The 20,245-nt window shown below is 37.7% G+C and overlaps 1 protein-coding gene and 1 pseudogene across 1 annotated transcript in view; one reads left to right on the top strand and one right to left on the bottom strand.

The window, feature by feature from the left end:
• The window catches only part of NUBPL (NUBP iron-sulfur cluster assembly factor, mitochondrial), a 237,786-nt gene that overhangs the window by 153,770 nt on the left and 63,771 nt on the right, over nucleotides 1-20,245 (top strand). The window lies entirely within an intron of this gene.
• Nucleotides 91-18,423, bottom strand: LOC139441063 (cell division cycle-associated protein 3 pseudogene; annotated as a pseudogene).

The raw sequence follows: 20,245 nt of genomic DNA, 5'->3' as shown, positions 1-20,245 counted from the left end.
AGCTTTTCTTTGGTCTCCCAAGGGAAAGGAGTGAGAAGACACAGAATATCACTAGGTCCTAGGTGAACCCAGAACTGGGGCCACACAGGCCTAGTTCTCTACTAAGGGAAAGTACTGATTTTTCTTGTCATGATCCTGACCTTGCTCTCATGCTTGTCCTTCACCGTTCAGAACTCATCCAGTTCCCTGAATGATTCCTTCCTTCAGTTCCCCTAATTTTCACTCAGGGAAGAAGGCCACTTACCTTGTGAATCCCAGGGGAGTTATTCTGCCTGGTGGTGAGGGGAGAGTCCCCTAGTACCTTGCTACTTGGTGTTCATCTGCTGTGCTTAGAGCCTGATGATTAGGGAGTCTTGGGGTCTCTCAAGGGCTTTTCAAGCCCTGGCTGGCCATAGGGGCTTTTGTAGCTGTTCTGTTTGCTCCTTGGAGAGCACCTGCTTGGAGGGAGCTCAGTCTGACTACAAGGTGGCGTCTGGTTCTCAAGGGATAACTAGGGGCCCAGAGGCAGATCTCAATTCAGATGACTGACTCCAAGGCAGGACAGGCTCTGGGGCAAGATTTGATTTGGGGATTTCAGTCTCAAATACTTACTCAATTGTTTCACCAGTGGGTTTTGGGGAGTAGAGAAGAGGAGCAGTCTCTGCTGCTGGTTTTGGTCGATATCCGCGCAATCCCAAGTCCTGGGCCTGCTTAGGAACCTCTAGCTACTCCCCTGCTGGTAGGTTGGGATGTGGGGTTAACAGCCAGACAGGAGTGGGCAGGATGCTGGCACTAAGTGAACAGGATCTGCTGCTCAAGCCAGATGCGTTTGTACTGGAGTGACTTCAGTGCTCTTGGCTGAACCCATCTCAACCAGGAGGAATAGGGTGGGGGTAGGACCCACCCAGCCTCACAAGGAGAGGATGGTGGGTCTTAATTTCATCTCTGAGTGCACTGCAGCTCCTCCAGTTTGTTCCTTGATGATATTTTATTTAACCATTCTCCTATTAAAGGACATTGAAGGTTGAACCACTTTTTATTTAAAAAATCTTGTCTTGAGCATCTTTGTGTATGAGATAGCATTGGTTTTGGATGTATAATTTCTGTTTATTAATCTAATAAAGCATGGGTTGTGAATGTACATATATGTGTGCAGGGTCCAGGTGAACCAAATTCTTATATTTGTGAATTTGATGTTTTTCAAGGTGCCTTTATATTGTACTAAGTTTTTTGCAAATTAGTTTCTTTTTTTTATTTTTCAGTAAGAACAATTAAGTTCTACACTTAGTACATTTCAATTATATAACACAATGTTATCAGCTGTGATCAGCATTTTTTACAGTATATCTTCAGACCTATTTCATCTTACAGCTGAAAGATTATACCCTTTCAACAACCCCCTCGATTTCCCCCACATCCCAGCCAGCCCACTTTTACATTCTCTGTTTCTATGAATTTGACTTTTTGAAAAATTCTACATGAAAAGAGATACTATGCAATATTTGTCTTTTTCTCATTGGCTTATTTCACTTAGCATAATGCCTCAAGGTCCATCCATGTAGTCTCAAATGGCAGGATTTTTTTCTTTCTCATAGCTAAATATTCCATCATATATAAATCTTTACCCATTCATTTTTGACAGATACTTAGGTTGTTTGCATATCTTAGTTACTGTGAATGATGCTGCAGTGAACAAAGGAGTGCAAATATCTCTTTGATATCCTGTTTTCATTTTATTTTGATATACACCTAGAAAATGAATTGCTGGATCATGTGGTAGTTCAATTTTTAATTTCTTGAGAAACTTCCATACTGTTTTCCAGTGTGACTTCACCAGTTTACACTCCCACCAACAGTGCACAAAGGTTCCCTTTCTCTACATCCTCTTGTCTTTTTGAAGATAGCTATTCTAACATGTATGAAGTGATATTTCATTGTGGTTTTAATTTAATTTGCATTTCCCTGATCATTAGTGGGTGATATTGAGGACCTTTTTGTATATCTGTTGGCCATTTATATGTCTTTGGAAAATGTCTTTTCAGTTCTTCTGCCCATTTTTTAAATCAGATTGGTTTACTGTTTTCTTTTTCTACTGAGTTGTATGAACTCTTAAAAAATATTTTGGATATTAACCCCATAACAGATATATGGTTTGTAAATATTTTCTCACATTCATTAGGCTGTCTTTTCACTTTGTTGATTTCCCTTGAAGAAGCTTTTTAGTTTGATGTTTAATTTTGGTCCTGTTTCCTTTGCTTACAGTGTTAAATTCAGAAAATCATTTCCAAAATCAGTGTCAATGAGCTGACCGCCCTCTTTTCTTCGAGGAGTTTTTAGTTTTAGGCCTACTTTTGATTATTTAATCCATTCTGAGTTGACTTTTGTGTAAGGTAATAAGATAGGTGGTGCAGTTCATTCTTTTCCATGTGGCTGTACATTTTTTCCAGCACCTTTCATTGAAGAGACTATCTTTTCCCCATTGTATATTCTTGGGGAATCAGTTCTTAAAGTTTTAATAAATTGAAACATAACAGAAAATTCATTCAGTCATTCTATAATTACCCAGAGTGAAATTGAATTATCACAGTTTTTCAGGAAGAGGACAGTGGCCCTGTGTTTTGAAAATACAGGGTGAAGGCATCTTGTAAAAATTTTTTCTAACCATTTTGAAGCATAAGGTATTATGCATAGGCCTTTAGGCAAAAATAATACTACTTAATCAGTCATAGCTCAAGATTTTTATTTAACTAAACTTGAATAGTTTTTTAAGATGTTACAGGATCCATGAAATTGAGTATAAAAATAAACTTAGAATGAGTAGTTCTTGAAAGAGGGCAGACACCTTACTTGTAGCTTCATGGGTAGTTGGTTTTTCTTTCAGCTTGATGACCCTACAGAGACAAGTCTACTTCTCCTATGGTAATCATGCTTATAGCACCTCCTACTGTAGAACCTAGGGCCTGCACACCACCCAATAATTCTTCAGTATTGATTTTAAGTGCTTCATATTTCTACGAAGTGACTGTGTCACATGACCAATTTCATGATTTCAGCTGTTATGAAAACCAGAGGACAGATTTAGGAGTATTGATGAAAGTTGTATGTGCACAGCTTTACAGCCACAATTATTTGGAAATTTAAAGACATCCAGATACAGCTTTTGAGACATGTGTTGACCCTGCAATTAGACTTCTGTGGCACAGACTGCTAATGGGTGTGGAGTAGCCCTCCATTAAGGCAAGAATACCAGTCAGACTTTTATTTTTACAACAAACATTTTTTATATTCAATCATCTGACTTTGGAGCACATGAATTTTTGATTCACAGATATTTGCTGATCATTTTAGATTGTAATATTTCACCAAGTATCTTTTACAAATCTGAGATTATTGCTGGTTGAAAGAGGATTGCAGACTGAGGATTGTTAACTGGTTATTCCCGAGTTTACCACATCTGCAGCTCATCTTCATAAAACCATGAAAATATACTCTGACCTCTCATCTGCGGTCTATGTAAGAAATATCTATACCTCTTCTTCTTTTGGTGGATGGTAGAAGAGGAATGGGACAGTGGGATGGAGGGACCTGCTACTGAGAAGCAGTACATTGCATGGGAAGAATATGAGCTGTATTGCCAGAAAGTTAGTAGCTTTGGTGGTGGATATGGAAGGCCTCTTTTGATTGTTTCTCTGTTTTTCAAAAAATAAGACGTTTATTGGGTCCATATGTCCCTGGCACTGTGCTTGACCTGAAGAAACAAAAGTGAGTAAGACTTGCCTCTCTGCTCCTACAAGAGAGATTCGCTGTTTAAACGAAAGACAGCAAGACAACAGTGTGACTCTTTTGTTAGCACATTTTTCTAGGTTTTTGGTCTGTGCCCAAGTTTTAGCCTTAGTTTTCTCAGTGTAGGTCTCTTCTCCCTGCCCCCATTTCTATTTTTTTAATGTATCATTGCTTGGGGAGTTGAGAGAAAGAGAGAGGATGTCTCATTGATTGATTCAGGCCATTGGCTAACTGAGATTTTATGTTGGGAATGTGCATATATTTCTTTACTCTGACTTATCATCCGACATTAATAGTTCAGAATTATTTAGAGTATACTTGATTCAAAGAGGTAATTTCTTACATCCAGATTTTTGATGTCTTGGTTAGAATTTCAACCTTTAATTTTATTTGTACATTCATAACTAGTTTCCTGTTTTAAATATGACAATTAAATATCAGACTACATGACTGTTTTGATGCACTTTTGCAAAAGTATATATTCGTCACATTAAATAAAATTATTTCTTCAACTGGAAAAAAAATAATTCTCATTTAATATGTGACTTGAGATTTATAAACTGATTAAGAAAAGTCTAGTTAATAACAGATAGTTTTAAGCTGGCAGCCATGATATTTGAAATAAAAATGACTAGGGCTTCTGGTCAAGATGGCAGAGTAGGTAAATGCAGTACTGGCATTCTTCCATGATCATATCAAAATTACAACTAAATACAGAACAATCATCATTGAGAACTGCCTGAAGTCTAGCTGAGTAGAAGTCCTATAACTAAGGATATACAGAAGCCATTATGAGACAGGTGGGAAGGGTGGAGGCAAAGAATGGCCTAGTCTCACACCATGTGTTGTGAGTAAAAATTGGTAGGGATAGCTCTGCTGTGGAGGTCCACCTCCCAGCTCCAACCGAAGCAAGGGACCCCAGATCCACACCAGGCCCTCCAGCCTAGGCTTCCAATGGCAGGAAAAGGAAACCCCATAACTTCTGGCTGTAAAAACTAGCGGAGGTTGTATCTGAGTGAGACAGAGAACTTCTGGAGTTTTAGGAGGTCCTCTTAAAGGATTGGCTCACCGACTTATTTGAACTCACTCTGAGCTCTAGCACTGGGGCAGAAGCTCAAAAGGTACTAGGGACATAGAGGGAGGAACTGAATTGCCTGGCTTTGGGGCAAGGGCTGAAGAGGCAGCTTTCTCCCAGATAAAAGTGCTGGCAAAAGCCATTGCTGAACCATCCCCCTGCAACTGCAGGAGGGCACCGTATCTGGGTTTTCATCAACTTGGCTAAAACTGTTTGCCCTGCCCTAGTGATTAGCAAAGACCACACCCCATCCAACTTTTGAACCCACCCAAGCTGTTTCCAGTGGTTTTTCCATACAAATTGCCTGTCTTGGAACATGTTACAACTTTCCTAAATCTCTCAAAGGTTCACAAACCTGACACAAGCAGCATCTGGCCTTGGCATACCCCGTACCTCTTGCTAAGTGGCCCCAAGCCCAGTGCTAGTAGCAGCTGGACTTGGTTCAGAGCTTGGCTGCTCCCAGGCACCTCCAATCCCAGTACAAGTAGCAGCCATCTGTAGATTGCTTTGTAGCTCATGCCAGGTGTCCCCGGGTTGGGCACAGGCAGCAGCTGATCTTGGTCTGCACCTCCTGGGAGGCCCCAGAGCCAGTGCACCCTGTAGCAGCTTCAGACCATGCCAGAGGAGCACCACCCAACCACCTCTTATAACAATATACTCAAGAAGTGGACTTGGTGGGCACCAGAGCCCCATTGAAGTAAGTTCTGCTCCATGGGGTTGGCTCCTGCACAACAGCTCTTCTGCTGTAATCTTGGCTGGTGCTCATAGCTGATCATCGTGGGATTATTCCCTCCCATCGACATGGCACTAGAAGTCAAGGCTCAACTACAACAGGAGGTTGCATGTAGCCCGTGGGAGAGGGACGCACCTGCAGCACTCGGCTCTGATGACCAGGGAGGCTGTGCTGCTGGGTCCTACAGGACACCGACTACATAAAACCATCCTACCAAAACTGGGAGATGGAGTAGGTCTGTCTAAAACACAAAAACAAACAGAGAGGCAGCTAAAATGGTGAGAGGGAAAAATATGTGCAAATGAAAGAGCGAGAGAAATCTCCAGAAAAAGAACTAAATGAAATGGAGGCAAGAAAACTGGCAGGTAGAGAATTCAAAAGAATGATAAAGATGCTCAAAGGAACTTCGTGAGAACTTCAATAGCATACAAAATCACATAGAAAACATAAAGAAAGAACCAGTCAGAAGTGAAGAATACAATAACTGAAATGAAGAACACACTAGAAGTAATCAGCAGCAGAGTAGATGAAGTAGAGGACTGAGTCAGCAATTTAGAAGGCAAAATAGCAGAAAACACCCAGCAAAAAGAAAAAAGAATTAAAAAATGAAAAAGTCTAAGAGACTTCTGGGACAACATGAAATGTAACAACATCTGTACCAATGTAGAAGACAGCGAGGGATCGAGAACCTATTTAGAGAAATAATAACTGGAAACTTTCCTAACCTGGTGAAGAGAAAAACACCCAAGTACAGGAAGCAGAGAGAGTCCCAAACAAGATGAACCCAAACAGACCCACACTAAGACATATCATAATGAAAATGACAAAGGTTAAACATAAAGACAGACTCTTAAAAGCAGCAAGAGAAACAGTTGCCTACAAGGGAGCTCCCATAAATTTGTCAGCTGATTTCTCAACAGAAATTTGTAGATCAAAGGGACTGGCATGAAATATTCACAGTGATGTAAAGGAAGGACCTATAACAGAGATTACCCAGCAAAGCTATCATGTAGAATCAAAGGACAGATAAAGAACTTCCCAGACAAGAAATAGCAAAGGAGTTTATCACCACTAATCCAGTATTACAAGAAAAGTTAAAGGGTCTTCTTTAAGAGGAATAAGAAGCAAAAGATAAAAAGTATGAATTATAAAATGGCAATAACTATATATATGTCAACAATTACTTTCAATGTAGATGGATTAAATGCTGTAATCAAAAAACATAGGGTGGCTGAATGAATAAGAAAATAAGACCCTTACTTACATATGATGCCTACAGAGACTCACCTCACGTCAAGAGACACATACAGAGTGAAAGTAAAGGGATAGAAAAAGATATTTCATGAAAGTGGAAATAGGGAAAAAAGAAAAACTTCTATAGCCACACTGAAACCAGACAAAATAGACTAAAACAAAGGTTCTAACAACACACAAAGAAGGACCAGCAATTCCACTTGAATATTTATGCAAAGAAACCCAAAACACTAATTCAAAAGACATAGGCATTCATACGTTCATTTCAAGGTTACTTACAAGCCAAGATAAGGGAGAACCTAAATGTTCATTGATAGATGAATAGGTAAAGAAGTCATGCAGTCCTGACCAGGTTGCTCAGTTAGTTGGAGTGTCATCCTGGACACCAAAAGTTTGTGGTTTCAATCCCTGGTCAGGACACATACCTAGGTTGTGTGTTCAATCTCTGGCCTGGTCTGGGGCCATATGGAAGGCAACTGATTCATGTTTCTCTCTCATCTCTCCCTCTTCCTCTCGCTCTTCCTCTCCTCCTCCCCCCTCCCTCTCTTTAAAATCAGTAAAAATATATACTTGGGTGAAGATTAAAAAAAAAGTAATGCGTATGTGTAATAGAGTATGACTCAGCCATAAAAGAATGAAATCTTGCCATCTGTGACAACATGGATGGACCTAGAGGATATTGTGCTAAGTGAAATAAGTCAGACACAGAATAATAAATGCCATATGATTTCACTTCCATGTGGAATCTACAAAACAAAATAAATGAGCAAGCAGAGTGGAAATAGACTCATAGATACAGCAAACATTTCGATAGTTGCTTGATAAGAGTGGGGGTGGGGGATGGGTGAGAAAAGGGAAGGGATTGAGAAGTACACATTGGTAGTTAGAGAATAGTCATGAGGATGTAAAGTGCAGCATAGGGAATATAGTCCGTAATATTGTAATAACTATGCAGGGTGTCAGATGGGTATTAGTTTTACTGGGGTGATCACTTTATAAATTATATAATTTTCTAATCATTTTGTTGTACACCTGAAACTAAGTTAATATTGTATGTTATCTGTAATTGAAATAAAATTATTTTTTAAAAAAGAACAGAGTGACTACCTTTTCACAATATTCAAGTCTAGCAAAAAAGAAATAAAAATGACTTATTTTGACATCGGTACTGAAATGAAGGCAAAGAAATATGTTCTAAATAGCATTATTTATTGTTATTATCTCATTAGAGAAACCATAGCTTACTAACTAGAGTTAGTTTCTATATGGAACACAGATTTATTTGAGTCTTACCATGATCCAATTATTTTTCTTCTATTTCATGGCGTGCACCTACTCTGGCCTACAGTCTGTTACGTATGTACCACTGGAGTCAGGGATGGATTAGGAAAGATTGAAGTACAAGTCCTATTGGTACATACATTTTTTTTTGGCATAATTTTTCTTTGAGAAGGATATGATGATGCTTCCCTAAGTAATATTAGTTTTCTAGTTTTATACATAGCAAACTGAGGTCTAGGACGATGACTTTCACATCAGATTTACAAGTGATGTACTTGTTGGTTTGTTTTTTTGTCTTCCTATCCCTGCTTCATGAGTGCATGGACCTCGGGTATCTTGTTGACTGCATTATAACCAGTGTCTAGAACAGTGCTTGGTGCATGTAAATGTTGGTATTAATTTCTGAATTAGGCTTAAACTTCATAATGATTACCCTCTGCACCCAGTTATTTATACTCTGGCTTTAAGCATGTGTATTAATGTGTGATCTGTAATAAGATAAATAAATATGAAGACAGGAGATATTCAGGCAAAGACAACTTATAGATACATGACCACATCAACTTACTCATCAGAGTACAAGATTATTTTGAAGTATCGATATAATGACCAATGTGCTTAAACGAGAGTAAAGGAACAACTATTTATTTAATGGTCTTTTATGTAAAGTATAATATTCAGTCCATTTTCCTAGTTTTTCAACTTACTGATCTCAGATTTCTTAGATGTCTTTTGGGTACTTTTGAAGTAATTATGTGTTTTAGGAAGTTGGAAAATACTGAAGTTGATGAGATGGGAACTAGGTTGTTTTATGTGTTTATTTTTTCCCTAAACCTCAAACCTCTTTCCCACCTATACCTGTATCATCTCCATCTCTATTCTTGTACATGTATTTCTTAACCTTTCTGAAAATCCTTTGTGTTCAAAATAGTTATAGCTGAAAACTACTGCTTTATTTTGTTTTCACCAGGAAATCACTTGTGACTTTAAATTTATTGTTTTCTAGTTATCTTTGTGACAAGCTTACTTAACAGGAACAAGATACAGGTTTCTAAAATGTAGAAATTTAATTACTGGGTTGGCCAAAAAGTTCATTTGTTTTTTTCCATAAAACGGCCATAGTAGTGCTTTGTTGTCTTCAACTTCATTAGAAACAATTTTGTTAGATTGTATTGTGACAGCTGTCATATCAGTGTGCATTAAAAAAAAGCTTATCAAAATTGGTGAATCTTTGCGTAGCCATTTTAATATTGAAGATGAAAGAAAATACACAACATTGTCAGCATATTATGCTTTGTTATTTTAAGGGAGGTAAAAATGCAACTGAAATGCAAAACAAGATTTATGGAGAAGGTACCGTGACTGATCGAACGAGTAAAAGTAGTTTGCAAGGTTTTGTGCTGGAGATTTTTCACGGGACGATGCTCCACGGTCGAGTAGAACAGGTGAAATTGATAGCAATCAAATTGAGATAGTGAGAAAAATCAACATTATACCATGCGGGAGATAGCCAACATACTCAAATCCAAATCAATAAAGTTGTTGGTGAAAATGAAAAATGTCTTTTATTTTATAGAAAAATCCATATGGATTTTTTGGCCACCCCAATAATGTACTCAAACAACAGATGTGACTTTTCTGCTCACTTCTTTGCCCTTATAGTTATTTACATATTTTTAAATTGTACTTTAGCCAAATATATTTATGCTTAGTTTTACTGGTGAGAAATTTCCTATTAATTTCAAAAGAAGCCATTTAATGCTGCTCATGTCATCTAGGCATATGAAAATGATATTTTAATATTACTTGTTCAGATCATTGTGCAGTGTGGTAACCTCAGAAATGGACAAATTTTTTCTTACCATTTGGTAGAAAGAGTTAACATGGCATGCTGATTGAGAGAAATTTTAATTTTGACTTATAACAAGCTTGTCGTTAAAGCAACGTTTTAAAAAAATGTAATCCTGTTTAATTATCTATCTTTTAAAAAAAATCCACGATTTCATTTCCCTTTACCCTCTTCTATCACGCCCCTGTCCCCTTCTCTCTGGTATTCAGCATACTGTTATCAGTGTCTATGAGGGGTTTTTTTGCTTATTCCCCTCACCTTTTCACCCAGCCTCCTATCTCATTCCCCTCTGACAGCTGTCAGTCTGTTCTCTGTATCTATAATTCTGTTTCTATTTTGTTTGTTAGTTTATTTTATTCATTAGTTTCCACATATATGTGAAATCATATGGTACCTGTCTTTCTCTGAGTGGCTTATTTCACTTACCATAATACTCTCCAGGTCCATCCATGTTGTGGCAAAAGGTAAGAATCCCTTCATTTTAACGGTCTAGTAGTATTCCAGTGTGTAAATGTACCACAGCTTTTTTATCCACTCATTTACTGATGGGAACTTGGAATGGTTCCAGATCATGCTTATTGTAAATAACGCTGCAATGAACATAGGAGTGCATATATTCTTTCAAATCAGTGTTTCGAATATCTTCTGCTATCTTCCTGGAAGTATAATCACTGGATCATAAGGCAATTTTATTTTTAACTTTTTGAGGTAACTCCATACTGCTTTCCACAGTGGCTTCACCAGTCTCCATACCCAACAGTCACGAAGGTCCTCTTTTCTCCACATTCTTGCCAATACTTGTTGATTTGTCAATGATGGCCATTCTGACAGGTGTGAGGTGGTATCTCATTGTGGCTTTAATTGGCATTACTCTGATGATTAGTGGCATTGAGCATCTTTTTATATGTCTATTGGCCATCTGTATCTATTCAGATCCTTTGCCCATTTTTTAATTGGATTGTTTGGTTTTTTAGGTGTTGAGTTATATAAGTGGTTTATAAATTTGGGTGTTAACCCCTTATCAGATGTATCTCCTATTCAGTAGGTTCCTTTTCATTTTGTTGAGGATTTCCTTTGTTGTGCAAAAACTTTTTAGTTTGATGGAGTCCCATTTATTTACTTTTTCTTTTGTTGCTTATGCCTAAGAAAATATATCAGAAAAAAATTTGTTACTAGAAATGTCCGCGATTTTATTGCCTATGTTTAATCTAGGATTTTTATGGTTTTGAGTCTTACATTTAGGTCTTTAATCCATTATGAGTATATTCTTGTATATTGTGTAAGAAAGTAGTCTTGCTTCATATTTTTGCATGTACCAGTTCATTTTTTCCAGCACCACTTATTGAATAGAGTACCTTTACCCCATTGTATGTTCTTGCTTCCTTTGTCAAATGTTAGTTGACCATAAAGCGTGGGTTTATTTCTGGGCTTTCTAGTCTGTTTCATTGATCTATATGTTTGTTTTTATGCCAGTAGCATGCTGTTTTGATTACTATGGCCTTGTAGTAGAGTATAATATCAGATAGCATGTTTCCTCCAACTTTATTCTTCTTTCTCAAGATTGCTGTGTCTATCCAGAATCTTTTGTAGTTCCATATAAACTTTTGGAATATTTGTTCTAGTTATGTGAAATATGACATTGGTGTTTTGTTAGGATTTCTAGGTTAGGATTGATTCTATAGATTGCTTTGGGTAGTATGGATATTTTAATGATGTTAAATCTTCCTGTCCATGAACATGGTATATACTTCCACTTATTTGTATCTTCTTTGATTTCTTTCTTCAGTATATTATAATGTTCTGAGTACAGATATTTTATATCCTTGGTTAAATTTATTTTAAGGCATATTATTTTTTATTGCAATAGTAAATGGGATTGTTTTCTTTGTTTCCCTAATAGTTATTTATTGGTGTATAAAAATGCAACTGATTTCTGTGTATTTATTTTGTATCCTGCTACTTTACTAAATTCATTTAATAGTTCTAGTTCTTTTTTGGTTGAATCTTTAGGGTTATCTATATGTAATATTATGCCATCTGCAGTAATGACCGTTTTACTTACTTTCTTATTTGGATGCATTTTATGTTTTCCTCTTGTCTGATTGTGTGGCTAGGACTTCCAGTACTGTGTTGAATAAGAGTGGTGAAAACAGACATCCCTGTCATGTTTCTGATGTTAAAGGAAACACTTTCAATATTTGCTCATTGACTGTGATGTTGGCTGTGCATTTGTCCTGTCTGGCCTTTATTATATTAAATTATGTTCACTCTATTCCTACTTTGCTGAGATTTTTTATTATATTTGGGTGCTGGATTTCATCAAATGCTTTTCTTGGATCTGTTGATATGATCATGTTATTTTTATCTTTCATTTTGTTTATTTGGTGTATCATTTATTGATTTGCAGATGTTGTACCAACTTTGCAACCCTGGAATAAATCTGACCTGATCATGGCATATCATCATTTAAATGTATTGCTGGATCTGGTTTGCTAATATTTTGTGGAGGATTTTAGCATCTATGTTCATCAAGTATAGTGGCCTATAATTTTCTTTCTTTGTAGTGTCTTTATTTGGTTTTGGAATTAGGATAATGCTGATCTTGTAAAATGAGCTCGGGAGAATTCCCTCCTGTTGAATTTTTTGGAATAGTTTGAGAAGGAAAGGTGTTAATTTTTATTTGATAAAAGTCACCCTTTTAATAAATAAATATTTGGTAAAAGTCACCTCAGAAGCCATCCTGCCCAAGACTTTTGTTTGTTAAGAGTTTTTTTTTTAAATTACTGCTTCAATTTTATTAGCTATAATGTGTCTATTCAGTTTTTCTGATTCTTTCTGATTCAGTTTTGAAAGGTTGCATGCTTCTAGGAATTTATTCGTTTTGTCCAGATTGTCCTCCTTTGTTGGCGTATAGTTCATAACATTTTCTTACAATCCTGTGTATTTCTTTGGTGTCATTTGTTGCTTCTTTTTCATTTCTGATTTTATTTACTGGGTTCTCTTTTTTTCTGGATGAGTCTTATCAACCTTGTTTATCTGTTCAAAGAACCAGATCTTGGGGTTATTGATATTTTGTTGGGTTTTTTTTAGCCTCTATATCATTTATTTCTGCCCTGATCTTTGTTATTTGCTTTTTTCTATTCACTGTTTTTTTTCTATTCCTTTTATGTGTAAAGTTAGATTGTTTATTTGAAAATTTTCTTGTTTTTTAACGTGGGCCTGAAATGCTATGATTTTCTCTCTTAGAAATGCTTTTGCTGTTTCCCTTAAATTTTGGGTTGTTGTGTGTTTATTTTCATTTGTTTCAAGGTATCTTTTGATTTTTTCCATGATCTCACTGTGAACCTATTTATTGTTTAGTAATATGTTATTTAGCTTTAGTGTGTTTGTATGTTTTTCATACAAGATGCTTGATATGATTTCATGGTTCTTAAATTTATTGAGACTTGTATTCTAACTTGTGTCTAAGCTGTACACCCTGGCTTGTTTTTACCTGCATAGGGCTTAGGAGCAGGTCAGCTAAAGTCCTAAGACACTCCGAGATTTGCGTCCTGCCTTTGCCTGCCAGTTAGTTGCCTGTTAGGCTCAGTTACTGAAAGAGTCTTTGAAAGTATTCAAGTTGCATGAGGTAGGTTTTCAGCGAGTCACCAGATAGGTTCAAGTGGTGTTCACCAGACTGATGCGGGTCCAAATTTGGTGACAGTACTGGGTCTTCAGTTACTCAGCAAATGTTCCAGTGTATACCAAGTTTAGCTACCACTTGCTGGGTGCTCACATACCTTTGTGTTGTGATGGGGATTCAGGTAGTCATCAGAGTGAGCCAGCAGAGTTTATCAGGCCCAAACAGGCCCAGATCTGGCTATGTAAGATAAGTTTCTTCAGTGGTCAGGCATGTGAGGGAAAAATGACCACTTATCCTAGACCCACAGAACTCATTCTTTCCCAGATTCATCTAGGAGCCTCATCTCAGCAGGGTAGGGCCACCAGGAGTGGAGAAGATAGGGCTAATGGATCTCCATTGAGGGAGAGGTGCTGGTCAGGCATGGGGGAAAGTGAGGGAGTGGTCCCCATTCCAGAGCCACACAACTCAGTTTGTCCTGGATTCTGCCCATAGTTTCTCAGCAGGACAGGGCACCAGGAGGTGGCAGGGTAGGGCTTCTGGGAGCGTAGAGGTTGAGGTAACTTATCTGCCATGAGAGGGAGAGGCCAGTCAGGTTCACAGAAAGTGGGGGCAATAACCCCTACCCCAAAACCACACAACTCAGTCACTGACATCCACTGAGTCTACTTGGAACCTCTACACCCTGCCCAGGCAGCTGACTCCTCATCAGGGCAAAAGCTTTGCAGGGTGGGGCTGTAGGGAACCTAGAGGGTGGGGCTATTGCATTCCATCAGTCTGATGCCATATGGAGGGGTGTGCTGCACTGAAGAAAGATGGCATCTGAAATGTGGTAGAGGGGCAGCACAGGGGTCCCAACAGCTGTCCCTTTAGCTCTCTCCCCAGAGCCAGAATCCCAGTCTCTCCTCATACAGTGCTAGTTGCTCTGCCCTCTCTCTGCCTGAGCTCAGGGTGAGTTGCTGTGCAAGAGATTTTGTGTGTTGGCCTTTTAAGAGGGTGCCTGTGTCCCTAGTGGACTCCCGTGTCTCCCTGGCAGATAGGATTCCCACTGATTTTCAGTGAGATGTTATGTGGGTGCCACTTCTCAGTTCTGGTTCTCTGGACTAGGGAGCCTGGCTTGGGGTTGAGAGTCCACTCTTCTGAGGGGTAACACTCCAGGAGCTGAGAATTTTCAGCCCCCACCTGTGCGAACAAGTGGAGCCCTTTTGGTGTCTCCACCCTTCCTACAGGCTTGATGTGGCTTTTTCTATAAATCCTTAGTATAAGACCTCTTTTCAGCTAGTCTTCAGTGGTCTTTCAGGTAGATTGCTCTATATTTTCATTGTAATTCCAGTTTGGTCCTGAGAGTAGGTGAGTGTAGCTTCCACCTACTCTGCTGCTGTCTTGGATCCCCTCTTTTGATTTCTGAGTTTTAGTTGTTTTATCTGTAAGATAAGGACATTGGACAAGATAATCTCTATGGTCTCTTCTCGCTCTAAAATTCACCATTTTTCTGTATTAAGATGAGAAAACAGCCCTGGCAGGTGTGGCTCAGTGGATTGAGTGTGGGCTTGCAAACCAAATGGTTGCCAGTTTGATTCCTAGTCAAGGCACATGCCTGGGTTGCAGGCCAGGTCCCCAGTGGGGGGGTACATGAGAGGCAACCACACACTGATGTTTCTCTCTCTCTGTAAAAATAAATGTTAAAAAATACTTAAAAAAAGATGAGGAAACAGAGGCATAGAAAAGTTCAGCAGTTTGGCTAAGTTCAAACTATAAGTTAATGATAAAACTTCAATATCGTACTTTCTGATAATGTATTTATGACACTTTTACAAAACCCTATCTCTATCACTGAAACTTTACTGATTTCTTTACTGAAAATACAGTAGTTTCCAAGAATTATGCGGTAGATACAATCCTTTTTCTTTTTTAAAACTCAAATATATTTCTATAGTCTTGATCCTTATAATTTAGTAGATTCTTATTTATATTAAAAATAGGGGATGTCTAATAAATAGCAGTGCATGTAGCAACTAAAGACAAATCAGAAAACAAAACATATCTGAAGTTACATCGTCTGAGCAATAAAGACAAAAGTTAACCATCCTCATATATAGCAAAAGAAAATATTGGGAAGATTCTTAAGAGATGATTTTCTTCCATCCTTTTAATTGATCCAAAATTTGTATTTGAGTGTGTAGTATGCAATGAATGATTTGACTTTCTTTTTGTAGGCTAGTATATTCCTGACATGCGTGTTTATAGAATGAAGTTTTATGTTAATTGGAAAGTTGGATTGGACTTCTCAACCTTTAAGGGTTTATGTTTGAATCCCCTCCCTGCTCCTCACCTTAGTGGCATCTCCTCAAAAGCTTTTCCAGAATGCATCTATTTTGTAACATTTGACATTTTGTAAAGATATAACACATTAATTCCTAGATGAGCGAGAAAGTGGTATTTTAGGATGGCAGTCAGAGTAGATTGTAGTTCAATACAAATTTAAATCTTAGTTCTCTGTAAAATTTAGCTAAACTTCCAAAGGAAATATGATCATTCTATCAAATAAATTCTTCAATGAACCAAATATCTTTGAGCATTCTTGTTCTTATATAAGGTGCTCCCCCTTTTTAAAAAGTTTGTTTTGTCATTTTGGTATTTTGGATAAAAATGTCTCTTTTTTCACTTTTATTCTATGAGCAAACCTGTCACAAATATTCTCCAATTTACAAAAATAGATCATAGTCACACTTAAAAAAGTAGATAGAAGAAACCTTAGTGATTAATCTAAAATACTTTATTTTATAGATAAGAAAACTGAGATCCAGAGAGGTTAATTAGCTGACCTACGATAATTCTAGCTAGTTAGAGACACAAATGATTGGAAGTTAGACATGTCAACTTCTCAGACTAAAATTCTTCTGCTTAATAAATAGATATCTGGATTCTTGTCTATACCCAGCTATTGCCTTGTTTTTGCCAGACTTCCCCTTTGGTTCAGTCTGGATTTTTTTCCAGACTCCCCTTTACAGTGCTATTTAAAAAAAAATCATAGTAGTTAATGTCTGAATAAGAATTTAAAATCTAGAGGCTGCATTATAATAGCTCCGACTTAAAATATAACTGCATATGGAGCAACAGCTTCTTGTAGATGGTTTCCTGTTCCATATGATTTAGATCTTTAAAATTTTAGAATAAAATTTACTAAGCCAGTTTTTTAAAATGTGTTTAATAGCTGCAGATATTTTCAGAAAATCTGTTCTTAGTCTTCATAGGTTATTTACTTTGATTTAAACAATTACTCCACATAATTTTTCTTTTGTGGATGGTTAATGATACTTATTGATTTTTTTAAAAAAACAGAATTCAGTGGTAGATTATTGAAAGTTAAAATATTCTTTAATATCACAAAGTCAGGAAATTTATAGTCAATATGTCCATGATTACTAGGATACTTGCTTTGTAATATTAAGGACCCTTAAAGGATCGTGTAGAGGAAGAATACTATGTAATACCATTAAAAGTATTCAGAAATAAAAGAAACATTCTAATTAACCAGAAAAAGAAAATAGTTAAAGGAAATAATTCTATTTCTTATTTATATTATTTAAGTTTTCTGTGAGTCTACAGACTCTATTTTATATTGCATTTCCCTCTTAGCTGTGGGGATATGTTCCAAGACTGCCCAGTAGGGCCTAAAACCACAGATAGTACCAAACCCTATATATGACGAGGTCTGTTCAGGAAGTATCTAGCCGTGTAATATGAAAACTAGAGACATGTATTGAAGAAGATACAAGATGCAAGAAACATTGTACATAGAACAATGACACCTCAGTCCCCTTCAAAGTAAGCAACTTGGGACCTCACACAGTTCTTCCAGTGTCTCTTCCACTGTTCAAAACACTCTGCAAAATCCTTTGTGGGAATAGCCATCAGCTGCCCTGTTGTATTTTCCTGAATATCATTAACAGTCTGAAATCTCTTCCCCTTTAAAGGTGATTTTAATTTTGGGAAAACCCAGGAGTCACAAAGTGCCAAATCTGGGCTGTAGGGAGGCTGAGTCACCTGGGTGACTTAATGTTTCACCAAGAAACTCTGTATGAGATGTGATGCATGAACGGGTACGTTGTCGTGATGAAGCTGCCAATCACCAGTTGCCCATAGCTGCAGCTGTTTTTATCATATTGCGTCTCAACTGACAAAGAACATTGAGATAGTACTTCTTATTAATTGTTTGGCCTGGAGGGGCATAGTCATGATGGACAACACCTTCCCAATCAAAAAACACAGTTCATATGGTCTTGATCTTGCTGAGACTTTGCTGCACCTTCTTCAGGTGTGGAGAACCAAGTGACTTCCATTGGGACAACTGGTCCTTCGTTTCCAGATCAGAGCCACAGACCTACAGTTCATCTCCAGTTATGACCTTCTTGAGGAAACCTGGTTCATTGGTAGTAGTTTGAATCAAGTCATTAGCAACTGCAACATGATGTTCCTTCAGCTCTGTTAGCAGAAACCATGGAATGAATTTTCCCATGACATGTTTCATGCCAAGATCCTGAGTCAAAATGTCAGACACAGTAGTTTTTGGAATCCCCAGATCAGCTTTTAGTTCTCACACTGTCAGTTGCCAAAGTGTGTTGATTGCAGACCGTACACATTCAACATTTTCAGGTGTCCTGCTTGTTGCAGGCCTTCCAGAACATGGATCACTTTCAACAGATTCTTGACCATCTTTGAAGCATTTGTGCCACACTTACCGCATTGTCCTCGAAAGCCTTCTGAATCATTCGAATAATTTCCGTTGAGGAATGTTCAAGCTTAACACAAGATTTGATGTAGATACATTGTTCTACTTGTTTAGTCATTTTGAATGCGACAGCTACACAGTAGATGTGCTCACTCAGTGGCATCTACTGCCCCTACTTACTACTACAGTGAAGTCGTCATTGTTCACACATGTGCATTCCAGCCTACTCTCCTTGGCTGCCAGGTTACATCAGTGTCACACAATCCATTCTCATTGTATCTGCAATGGCTGGACTTTTTCTGGACAGACCTCATTGTATACTATGCTTTGTTCTACACATATCTTTGAAAAAGCTTAATTTATAAATTAGGCACAGTAAGAGATTAACCACAATAACTAAATGAAATAGAACAATATACTGTAATAAAAGGTATGTGAATGTGATTCGTCTCTCTCAGCTAACTGAACTGGTAACTGAGAGAACTACTAAGTGACTAACGGCAGGTAGGGTGTACAGCACGGATACGCTGAACAAAGGGATCATTAATATCCCAGGCAGGACAGCATGGGAAGGCCCAAGATTTCATCACACTGCTCCAAATGGAGTGCTGTTTAACACATGATTTGTTTCTTTCTGGAATTTTGCATTTAATATTTTAGGATCATGGTTGACTGTTGGTCATTGAAACTGGGGAAAATGAAACCATGGATGGGGGGGCTACTGTATATTTATTTTATCATATACTGGAAAAGTAGTACAGTAAAGCTCATGTTCTTGGAGGAATGAAGTGCTAGCAGAATTCTTCACGGTCTTGGAGAATATTTTTGCTGCACCACATTCTATGGGAGACTGGGAACATGACTTGAGTCACATAGACCAGATTCATATCCCAGTTCCGTCACTCACCAACAGCCTGACCATGGGTGTCTTTCTTCTTAAATCCTCGTTATTCCTACCGTAGATGGAGAGTATAATATACCTGTTTTACAATGTCACATAATACATAATAAGTATTAGTGTCTACCTTATAATAGGCTCTCAATTTCCTTTTGCTGTTCTTTACCTGTTACTTGCAGAGCCACCCCCTTCCCCCCACCCAACCTCTTCCCTATTACCTCGGTTTCACATAATGGACCCTAAGGCTCAAAATTAGGACCCCAGATGCTAAGTAACTAAAACTAAAAAAATAAACTCAACTAGCACAGTTCTTCAGATCATCTCCAGAATGCAGTAAGTGCACTGGATGGACCGGTCTCCTAGGGCAGTAGTGCTGCTCACATTCTGTAACATCCTTAAGGATCATCAAAACCCGTGGATGATGACTGTGGACTCTCTCAGTGGGGCGCCATGCAGTTTCGGTGCAGATTTAGTTCTGCCCCTTCATTACCTTGAATCTCCCCGAATACAATGATATTTCTAAGGATATTTTTGAAGAGCATTATAGTTTTATAGTTTTCCTTATTAAAGAGAGTACCACATATCTAAATATATTTTATAAACTGTCCAAAATTAAGTTAATAATTTCTTACTCCTACTGGAAAAAAAGTCTAAAGCTTCAGTTTTTAGGTGTATAGGGAGAGTTTTTATTTTAAAATTTGTTTTAGCTGGAGAGCAGATGACAGGTCGTGGGGCGAGGGTTAGGGGGTAGAGGGATAGAGCAAAAAGGAAAAAGGACACATGGACATAGACAACAGTGTGGTGATTGCTGGGGAGAGGGGCGTATAAGGGAACCAAATGGTAATGGACAAAAAAATACAATAAAGATTAAATTAAAAAAAGAAAGAATAAAGTAAAATCTGTTTTAGTAATTATTAAAAAATTTTTAAAGTCTTGTTTCTCAGGCAGGTTTGTAATGTTGTAGGCCATTTTAGTAGTAGTCTTGTTCTTCACTAACATCTACTTTTTAGGTTACGAACATCTGTGTAAGGGGTCGGCCTAA

The sequence above is a fragment of the Desmodus rotundus genome, chromosome 7, assembly GCF_022682495.2.
Source record: "Desmodus rotundus isolate HL8 chromosome 7, HLdesRot8A.1, whole genome shotgun sequence".
NCBI classification, from domain to species: Eukaryota; Metazoa; Chordata; class Mammalia; order Chiroptera; family Phyllostomidae; genus Desmodus; species Desmodus rotundus.
Note: the sequence above shows the minus strand (reverse complement) of the source record. Positions and strands in the feature narration are given on the sequence as shown.